Source organism: Mytilus edulis, unplaced genomic scaffold, assembly GCF_963676685.1.
Source record: "Mytilus edulis unplaced genomic scaffold, xbMytEdul2.2 SCAFFOLD_1058, whole genome shotgun sequence".
In the NCBI taxonomy this organism is placed as follows: Eukaryota; Metazoa; Mollusca; class Bivalvia; order Mytilida; family Mytilidae; genus Mytilus; species Mytilus edulis.
The window spans coordinates 18,568-28,422 of NW_027268617.1; the positions used below are offsets into that span (position 1 = coordinate 18,568).

At 35.5% G+C, this 9,855-nt stretch overlaps 8 non-coding genes across 8 annotated transcripts; all 8 read left to right on the forward strand.

The window, feature by feature from the left end:
- The first annotated feature begins 1,968 nt into the window (after positions 1-1,968).
- Positions 1,969-2,087, forward strand: LOC139507996 (5S ribosomal RNA). The gene has a single exon (XR_011660964.1). It is a non-coding gene; the product is annotated as a 5S ribosomal RNA (ribosomal RNA).
- A 138-nt stretch (positions 2,088-2,225) lies between these two features.
- LOC139507997 (5S ribosomal RNA) lies at positions 2,226-2,344 on the forward strand. The gene has a single exon (XR_011660965.1). It is a non-coding gene; the product is annotated as a 5S ribosomal RNA (ribosomal RNA).
- A 1,971-nt stretch (positions 2,345-4,315) lies between these two features.
- Positions 4,316-4,434, forward strand: LOC139507998 (5S ribosomal RNA). The gene has a single exon (XR_011660966.1). It is a non-coding gene; the product is annotated as a 5S ribosomal RNA (ribosomal RNA).
- A 138-nt stretch (positions 4,435-4,572) lies between these two features.
- Positions 4,573-4,691, forward strand: LOC139507999 (5S ribosomal RNA). Its single transcript, XR_011660967.1, has one exon. It is a non-coding gene; the product is annotated as a 5S ribosomal RNA (ribosomal RNA).
- A 1,971-nt stretch (positions 4,692-6,662) lies between these two features.
- On the forward strand, positions 6,663-6,781 carry LOC139508001 (5S ribosomal RNA). Its single transcript, XR_011660968.1, has one exon. It is a non-coding gene; the product is annotated as a 5S ribosomal RNA (ribosomal RNA).
- Positions 6,782-6,919: 138 nt separating this feature from the next.
- LOC139508002 (5S ribosomal RNA) lies at positions 6,920-7,038 on the forward strand. Its single transcript, XR_011660969.1, has one exon. It is a non-coding gene; the product is annotated as a 5S ribosomal RNA (ribosomal RNA).
- Positions 7,039-9,009: 1,971 nt separating this feature from the next.
- LOC139508003 (5S ribosomal RNA) lies at positions 9,010-9,128 on the forward strand. Its single transcript, XR_011660970.1, has one exon. It is a non-coding gene; the product is annotated as a 5S ribosomal RNA (ribosomal RNA).
- A 138-nt stretch (positions 9,129-9,266) lies between these two features.
- On the forward strand, positions 9,267-9,385 carry LOC139508004 (5S ribosomal RNA). The gene has a single exon (XR_011660971.1). It is a non-coding gene; the product is annotated as a 5S ribosomal RNA (ribosomal RNA).
- Positions 9,386-9,855: the final 470 nt, after the last annotated feature.

A 9,855-nucleotide genomic window follows, 5' to 3' on the forward strand; every position in this document is an offset into this window, starting at 1 on the left:
TTTTACTTATAATTTTGCATTCCTACCAAACATAATTGTTCTATGATTTTTTTTACTAATTTACTTGGATGTAATATTCAACATATCTAGCTATCAATGAATGAAGAAAACAGAAAATAAATCATTCATAAATTTATTTATTTTTCAATACCCATCTGCATGGTGAAATATTTTTACGTGAAATACATGCAAGTCAAGTTATATACACTTAAGAATTCCACTCCTTCCACATGCATGTGGCTACATATATATATATTTTTTTTAAATTAGGTCGTCTGTGATAATATGGTATCCGCCTTTTGTCGTCATTTGAAATCGCCTCTTTCTTTTTGACCAGGGCTTATATGATTCACTATTTTTCTGAAAGAATTCTGATTAGCAAAAATTCATTATAGCAAAAACAAATAATAAACAATAAATACTAATTATAGCTTGTAAAGTTCCAGTAAAAAATTCGAATATTTGAAACGTCTTTCATCTCGGTCAAGGAAGTCCCGCTTTCGAAGTTTGCCATCTTTGTGTGCTTTCATATCGAAGGCAAAATCTAAATTTTTGGGAAGTCTCTTTATTTCTACGTATATCTGAAAGCAAAAACATATAAAGAAATGATTTTACTACAAAGGTATATCATTTTTACGGCACAATCTAGTTTTTGTGAAATAATACAACACGTTTTCTGATGAAGAATCGCACGAGAGAAATTGACAAGTTGTACATTAATCGTAAATATTTCTTTACTCGTGGTATTTTGTTTAATTCTTATGACATATTCTGAAAGAAAAATTCCTGCTGAAGATTTTCGTGTATGATTTATATATCAAAACGTACAATTTATTTGAAACAAATGATTAAAACTTGTCGAACAAGCACACAGATTTTCTTGTCGATCTGTTTGAATTAGATTGTCATGAAAGTTTAAGGGTGCTCTCGTCGAGGTCCGCGTTAGATAGATAATTACACTATGTCAGTGAGGTTTGGTAAACATTGTAATCTGTCGTTCATTCGCACACATCGTTCAACAACCAAAACCGCAAAATGTCAGACGCACCAGCACCAGTAGTAAAGACCCCAGCTAAGTCACCAAAGAAGAAAGTTGCAGCTAAACCAAAGAAAGTAGCTACTCATCCAAAATACAGCGAGATGGTCGGAAAGGCTATATCTGCTTTGAAAGAGCGTGGAGGCTCCAGCCGTCAAGCCATCCTTAAGTATATCTTAGCAAACTTCAGCGTTGGTAGCGATGCAAAAACAGTAAACACTCACTTGAAGTTAGCTCTGAAATCAGGAGTGAAGAGCAATAGCTTGAAACAGTCGAAGGGTACCGGCGCTTCTGGAAGCTTTAAGATTGGGGAAGTGGCTAAACCAGCTAAGAAACCAGCAAAGAAAGTAGTTAAACCTAAAGCCGCCAAGCCAAAGAAGGCAAAGACACCTACCAAAAAGACTGCCGCAAAGAAACCTGCAGCAAAGAAACCAGCAGGTGAAAAGAAAGCAGCTAAACCAAAAGCAAAGAAACCAGCTGCAAAGAAACCTGCTGCAAAACCTGCTGCCAAATCTGCAAAGAAAGCCACAAAATCTCCCAAGAAGACAAAGGCTGCAGCTAAACCAAAGAAGGCAAAGACACCAAAGAAGAAGTAAATAAAGGAAGCATCCTGATGCTTTTAAAGCTTAAACAGCCCTTTTAAGGGCTACCAAAATTTTTCAAAAAGAGTCTGAAATTGTTGCATGGTATTAGTCACAAATAAAATATAGCTTGTCCCATATTCTAAATCTCTCTGTCTTCTCTGCAATTTTTTTCTACTATAAAGTCCATGTGTACTTGCCTAGTTTTACTATCTTCCACTCTCTGGATCGTGCAGTAAGTGTTTAGTTTTGCTTCTATCTTAAACCTGAAATTTTTTTTTATACAAATTCTAGATCTGTTCAAAATTGCTACTTCCTAACTTTATATATCAAACATTTTGACACTTCTGTGTCTACGACCATATCACGTTGAAAACACCGGTTCTCGTCCGATCACCGAAGTTAAGCAACGTCGAGCCCGGTTAGTACTTGGATGGGTGACCGCCTGGGAATACCGGGTGTTGTAGACATTTTTTGTACCTATAATTTTGCATTTCTACCAAACAATTAATGTAAAGTTTTGCTTCTGAAAAAATCTGTTTTATATAAATTTCTTTTCAAAAATGCTACTACCTAACCTTATATATCAAAAATTTTAACACTTCTGTGTCTACGACCATATCACGTTGAAAACACCGGTTCTCGTCCGATCACCGAAGTTAAGCAACGTCGAGCCCGGTTAGTACTTGGATGGGTGACCGCCTGGGAATACCGGGTGTTGTAGACATTTTTTTACTTATAATTTTGCATTCCTACCAAACATAATTGTTCTATGATTTTTTTTACTAATTTACTTGGATGTAATATTCAACATATCTAGCTATCAATGAATGAAGAAAACAGAAAATAAATCATTCATAAATTTATTTATTTTTCAATACCCATCTGCATGGTGAAATATTTTTACGTGAAATACATGCAAGTCAAGTTATATACACTTAAGAATTCCACTCCTTCCACATGCATGTGGCTACATATATATATTTTTTTTTTAAATTAGGTCGTCTGTGATAATATGGTATCCGCCTTTTGTCGTCATTTGAAATCGCCTCTTTCTTTTTGACCAGGGCTTATATGATTCACTATTTTTCTGAAAGAATTCTGATTAGCAAAAATTCATTATAGCAAAAACAAATAATAAACAATAAATACTAATTATAGCTTGTAAAGTTCCAGTAAAAAATTCGAATATTTGAAACGTCTTTCATCTCGGTCAAGGAAGTCCCGCTTTCGAAGTTTGCCATCTTTGTGTGCTTTCATATCGAAGGCAAAATCTAAATTTTTGGGAAGTCTCTTTATTTCTACGTATATCTGAAAGCAAAAACATATAAAGAAATGATTTTACTACAAAGGTATATCATTTTTACGGCACAATCTAGTTTTTGTGAAATAATACAACACGTTTTCTGATGAAGAATCGCACGAGAGAAATTGACAAGTTGTACATTAATCGTAAATATTTCTTTACTCGTGGTATTTTGTTTAATTCTTATGACATATTCTGAAAGAAAAATTCCTGCTGAAGATTTTCGTGTATGATTTATATATCAAAACGTACAATTTATTTGAAACAAATGATTAAAACTTGTCGAACAAGCACACAGATTTTCTTGTCGATCTGTTTGAATTAGATTGTCATGAAAGTTTAAGGGTGCTCTCGTCGAGGTCCGCGTTAGATAGATAATTACACTATGTCAGTGAGGTTTGGTAAACATTGTAATCTGTCGTTCATTCGCACACATCGTTCAACAACCAAAACCGCAAAATGTCAGACGCACCAGCACCAGTAGTAAAGACCCCAGCTAAGTCACCAAAGAAGAAAGTTGCAGCTAAACCAAAGAAAGTAGCTACTCATCCAAAATACAGCGAGATGGTCGGAAAGGCTATATCTGCTTTGAAAGAGCGTGGAGGCTCCAGCCGTCAAGCCATCCTTAAGTATATCTTAGCAAACTTCAGCGTTGGTAGCGATGCAAAAACAGTAAACACTCACTTGAAGTTAGCTCTGAAATCAGGAGTGAAGAGCAATAGCTTGAAACAGTCGAAGGGTACCGGCGCTTCTGGAAGCTTTAAGATTGGGGAAGTGGCTAAACCAGCTAAGAAACCAGCAAAGAAAGTAGTTAAACCTAAAGCCGCCAAGCCAAAGAAGGCAAAGACACCTACCAAAAAGACTGCCGCAAAGAAACCTGCAGCAAAGAAACCAGCAGGTGAAAAGAAAGCAGCTAAACCAAAAGCAAAGAAACCAGCTGCAAAGAAACCTGCTGCAAAACCTGCTGCCAAATCTGCAAAGAAAGCCACAAAATCTCCCAAGAAGACAAAGGCTGCAGCTAAACCAAAGAAGGCAAAGACACCAAAGAAGAAGTAAATAAAGGAAGCATCCTGATGCTTTTAAAGCTTAAACAGCCCTTTTAAGGGCTACCAAAATTTTTCAAAAAGAGTCTGAAATTGTTGCATGGTATTAGTCACAAATAAAATATAGCTTGTCCCATATTCTAAATCTCTCTGTCTTCTCTGCAATTTTTTTCTACTATAAAGTCCATGTGTACTTGCCTAGTTTTACTATCTTCCACTCTCTGGATCGTGCAGTAAGTGTTTAGTTTTGCTTCTATCTTAAACCTGAAATTTTTTTTTATACAAATTCTAGATCTGTTCAAAATTGCTACTTCCTAACTTTATATATCAAACATTTTGACACTTCTGTGTCTACGACCATATCACGTTGAAAACACCGGTTCTCGTCCGATCACCGAAGTTAAGCAACGTCGAGCCCGGTTAGTACTTGGATGGGTGACCGCCTGGGAATACCGGGTGTTGTAGACATTTTTTGTACCTATAATTTTGCATTTCTACCAAACAATTAATGTAAAGTTTTGCTTCTGAAAAAATCTGTTTTATATAAATTTCTTTTCAAAAATGCTACTACCTAACCTTATATATCAAAAATTTTAACACTTCTGTGTCTACGACCATATCACGTTGAAAACACCGGTTCTCGTCCGATCACCGAAGTTAAGCAACGTCGAGCCCGGTTAGTACTTGGATGGGTGACCGCCTGGGAATACCGGGTGTTGTAGACATTTTTTTACTTATAATTTTGCATTCCTACCAAACATAATTGTTCTATGATTTTTTTTACTAATTTACTTGGATGTAATATTCAACATATCTAGCTATCAATGAATGAAGAAAACAGAAAATAAATCATTCATAAATTTATTTATTTTTCAATACCCATCTGCATGGTGAAATATTTTTACGTGAAATACATGCAAGTCAAGTTATATACACTTAAGAATTCCACTCCTTCCACATGCATGTGGCTACATATATATATTTTTTTTTTAAATTAGGTCGTCTGTGATAATATGGTATCCGCCTTTTGTCGTCATTTGAAATCGCCTCTTTCTTTTTGACCAGGGCTTATATGATTCACTATTTTTCTGAAAGAATTCTGATTAGCAAAAATTCATTATAGCAAAAACAAATAATAAACAATAAATACTAATTATAGCTTGTAAAGTTCCAGTAAAAAATTCGAATATTTGAAACGTCTTTCATCTCGGTCAAGGAAGTCCCGCTTTCGAAGTTTGCCATCTTTGTGTGCTTTCATATCGAAGGCAAAATCTAAATTTTTGGGAAGTCTCTTTATTTCTACGTATATCTGAAAGCAAAAACATATAAAGAAATGATTTTACTACAAAGGTATATCATTTTTACGGCACAATCTAGTTTTTGTGAAATAATACAACACGTTTTCTGATGAAGAATCGCACGAGAGAAATTGACAAGTTGTACATTAATCGTAAATATTTCTTTACTCGTGGTATTTTGTTTAATTCTTATGACATATTCTGAAAGAAAAATTCCTGCTGAAGATTTTCGTGTATGATTTATATATCAAAACGTACAATTTATTTGAAACAAATGATTAAAACTTGTCGAACAAGCACACAGATTTTCTTGTCGATCTGTTTGAATTAGATTGTCATGAAAGTTTAAGGGTGCTCTCGTCGAGGTCCGCGTTAGATAGATAATTACACTATGTCAGTGAGGTTTGGTAAACATTGTAATCTGTCGTTCATTCGCACACATCGTTCAACAACCAAAACCGCAAAATGTCAGACGCACCAGCACCAGTAGTAAAGACCCCAGCTAAGTCACCAAAGAAGAAAGTTGCAGCTAAACCAAAGAAAGTAGCTACTCATCCAAAATACAGCGAGATGGTCGGAAAGGCTATATCTGCTTTGAAAGAGCGTGGAGGCTCCAGCCGTCAAGCCATCCTTAAGTATATCTTAGCAAACTTCAGCGTTGGTAGCGATGCAAAAACAGTAAACACTCACTTGAAGTTAGCTCTGAAATCAGGAGTGAAGAGCAATAGCTTGAAACAGTCGAAGGGTACCGGCGCTTCTGGAAGCTTTAAGATTGGGGAAGTGGCTAAACCAGCTAAGAAACCAGCAAAGAAAGTAGTTAAACCTAAAGCCGCCAAGCCAAAGAAGGCAAAGACACCTACCAAAAAGACTGCCGCAAAGAAACCTGCAGCAAAGAAACCAGCAGGTGAAAAGAAAGCAGCTAAACCAAAAGCAAAGAAACCAGCTGCAAAGAAACCTGCTGCAAAACCTGCTGCCAAATCTGCAAAGAAAGCCACAAAATCTCCCAAGAAGACAAAGGCTGCAGCTAAACCAAAGAAGGCAAAGACACCAAAGAAGAAGTAAATAAAGGAAGCATCCTGATGCTTTTAAAGCTTAAACAGCCCTTTTAAGGGCTACCAAAATTTTTCAAAAAGAGTCTGAAATTGTTGCATGGTATTAGTCACAAATAAAATATAGCTTGTCCCATATTCTAAATCTCTCTGTCTTCTCTGCAATTTTTTTCTACTATAAAGTCCATGTGTACTTGCCTAGTTTTACTATCTTCCACTCTCTGGATCGTGCAGTAAGTGTTTAGTTTTGCTTCTATCTTAAACCTGAAATTTTTTTTTATACAAATTCTAGATCTGTTCAAAATTGCTACTTCCTAACTTTATATATCAAACATTTTGACACTTCTGTGTCTACGACCATATCACGTTGAAAACACCGGTTCTCGTCCGATCACCGAAGTTAAGCAACGTCGAGCCCGGTTAGTACTTGGATGGGTGACCGCCTGGGAATACCGGGTGTTGTAGACATTTTTTGTACCTATAATTTTGCATTTCTACCAAACAATTAATGTAAAGTTTTGCTTCTGAAAAAATCTGTTTTATATAAATTTCTTTTCAAAAATGCTACTACCTAACCTTATATATCAAAAATTTTAACACTTCTGTGTCTACGACCATATCACGTTGAAAACACCGGTTCTCGTCCGATCACCGAAGTTAAGCAACGTCGAGCCCGGTTAGTACTTGGATGGGTGACCGCCTGGGAATACCGGGTGTTGTAGACATTTTTTTACTTATAATTTTGCATTCCTACCAAACATAATTGTTCTATGATTTTTTTTACTAATTTACTTGGATGTAATATTCAACATATCTAGCTATCAATGAATGAAGAAAACAGAAAATAAATCATTCATAAATTTATTTATTTTTCAATACCCATCTGCATGGTGAAATATTTTTACGTGAAATACATGCAAGTCAAGTTATATACACTTAAGAATTCCACTCCTTCCACATGCATGTGGCTACATATATATTTTTTTTTTTTAAATTAGGTCGTCTGTGATAATATGGTATCCGCCTTTTGTCGTCATTTGAAATCGCCTCTTTCTTTTTGACCAGGGCTTATATGATTCACTATTTTTCTGAAAGAATTCTGATTAGCAAAAATTCATTATAGCAAAAACAAATAATAAACAATAAATACTAATTATAGCTTGTAAAGTTCCAGTAAAAAATTCGAATATTTGAAACGTCTTTCATCTCGGTCAAGGAAGTCCCGCTTTCGAAGTTTGCCATCTTTGTGTGCTTTCATATCGAAGGCAAAATCTAAATTTTTGGGAAGTCTCTTTATTTCTACGTATATCTGAAAGCAAAAACATATAAAGAAATGATTTTACTACAAAGGTATATCATTTTTACGGCACAATCTAGTTTTTGTGAAATAATACAACACGTTTTCTGATGAAGAATCGCACGAGAGAAATTGACAAGTTGTACATTAATCGTAAATATTTCTTTACTCGTGGTATTTTGTTTAATTCTTATGACATATTCTGAAAGAAAAATTCCTGCTGAAGATTTTCGTGTATGATTTATATATCAAAACGTACAATTTATTTGAAACAAATGATTAAAACTTGTCGAACAAGCACACAGATTTTCTTGTCGATCTGTTTGAATTAGATTGTCATGAAAGTTTAAGGGTGCTCTCGTCGAGGTCCGCGTTAGATAGATAATTACACTATGTCAGTGAGGTTTGGTAAACATTGTAATCTGTCGTTCATTCGCACACATCGTTCAACAACCAAAACCGCAAAATGTCAGACGCACCAGCACCAGTAGTAAAGACCCCAGCTAAGTCACCAAAGAAGAAAGTTGCAGCTAAACCAAAGAAAGTAGCTACTCATCCAAAATACAGCGAGATGGTCGGAAAGGCTATATCTGCTTTGAAAGAGCGTGGAGGCTCCAGCCGTCAAGCCATCCTTAAGTATATCTTAGCAAACTTCAGCGTTGGTAGCGATGCAAAAACAGTAAACACTCACTTGAAGTTAGCTCTGAAATCAGGAGTGAAGAGCAATAGCTTGAAACAGTCGAAGGGTACCGGCGCTTCTGGAAGCTTTAAGATTGGGGAAGTGGCTAAACCAGCTAAGAAACCAGCAAAGAAAGTAGTTAAACCTAAAGCCGCCAAGCCAAAGAAGGCAAAGACACCTACCAAAAAGACTGCCGCAAAGAAACCTGCAGCAAAGAAACCAGCAGGTGAAAAGAAAGCAGCTAAACCAAAAGCAAAGAAACCAGCTGCAAAGAAACCTGCTGCAAAACCTGCTGCCAAATCTGCAAAGAAAGCCACAAAATCTCCCAAGAAGACAAAGGCTGCAGCTAAACCAAAGAAGGCAAAGACACCAAAGAAGAAGTAAATAAAGGAAGCATCCTGATGCTTTTAAAGCTTAAACAGCCCTTTTAAGGGCTACCAAAATTTTTCAAAAAGAGTCTGAAATTGTTGCATGGTATTAGTCACAAATAAAATATAGCTTGTCCCATATTCTAAATCTCTCTGTCTTCTCTGCAATTTTTTTCTACTATAAAGTCCATGTGTACTTGCCTAGTTTTACTATCTTCCACTCTCTGGATCGTGCAGTAAGTGTTTAGTTTTGCTTCTATCTTAAACCTGAAATTTTTTTTTATACAAATTCTAGATCTGTTCAAAATTGCTACTTCCTAACTTTATATATCAAACATTTTGACACTTCTGTGTCTACGACCATATCACGTTGAAAACACCGGTTCTCGTCCGATCACCGAAGTTAAGCAACGTCGAGCCCGGTTAGTACTTGGATGGGTGACCGCCTGGGAATACCGGGTGTTGTAGACATTTTTTGTACCTATAATTTTGCATTTCTACCAAACAATTAATGTAAAGTTTTGCTTCTGAAAAAATCTGTTTTATATAAATTTCTTTTCAAAAATGCTACTACCTAACCTTATATATCAAAAATTTTAACACTTCTGTGTCTACGACCATATCACGTTGAAAACACCGGTTCTCGTCCGATCACCGAAGTTAAGCAACGTCGAGCCCGGTTAGTACTTGGATGGGTGACCGCCTGGGAATACCGGGTGTTGTAGACATTTTTTTACTTATAATTTTGCATTCCTACCAAACATAATTGTTCTATGATTTTTTTTACTAATTTACTTGGATGTAATATTCAACATATCTAGCTATCAATGAATGAAGAAAACAGAAAATAAATCATTCATAAATTTATTTATTTTTCAATACCCATCTGCATGGTGAAATATTTTTACGTGAAATACATGCAAGTCAAGTTATATACACTTAAGAATTCCACTCCTTCCACATGCATGTGGCTACATATATATTTTTTTTTTTTAAATTAGGTCGTCTGTGATAATATGGTATCCGCCTTTTGTCGTCATTTGAAATCGCCTCTTTCTTTTTGACCAGGGCTTATATGATTCACTATTTTTCTGAAAGAATTCTGATTAGCAAAAATTCATTATAGCAAAAACAAATAATAAACAATAAATACTAATTATAGCTTGTAAAGTTCCAGTAAAAAATTCGAATATTTGAA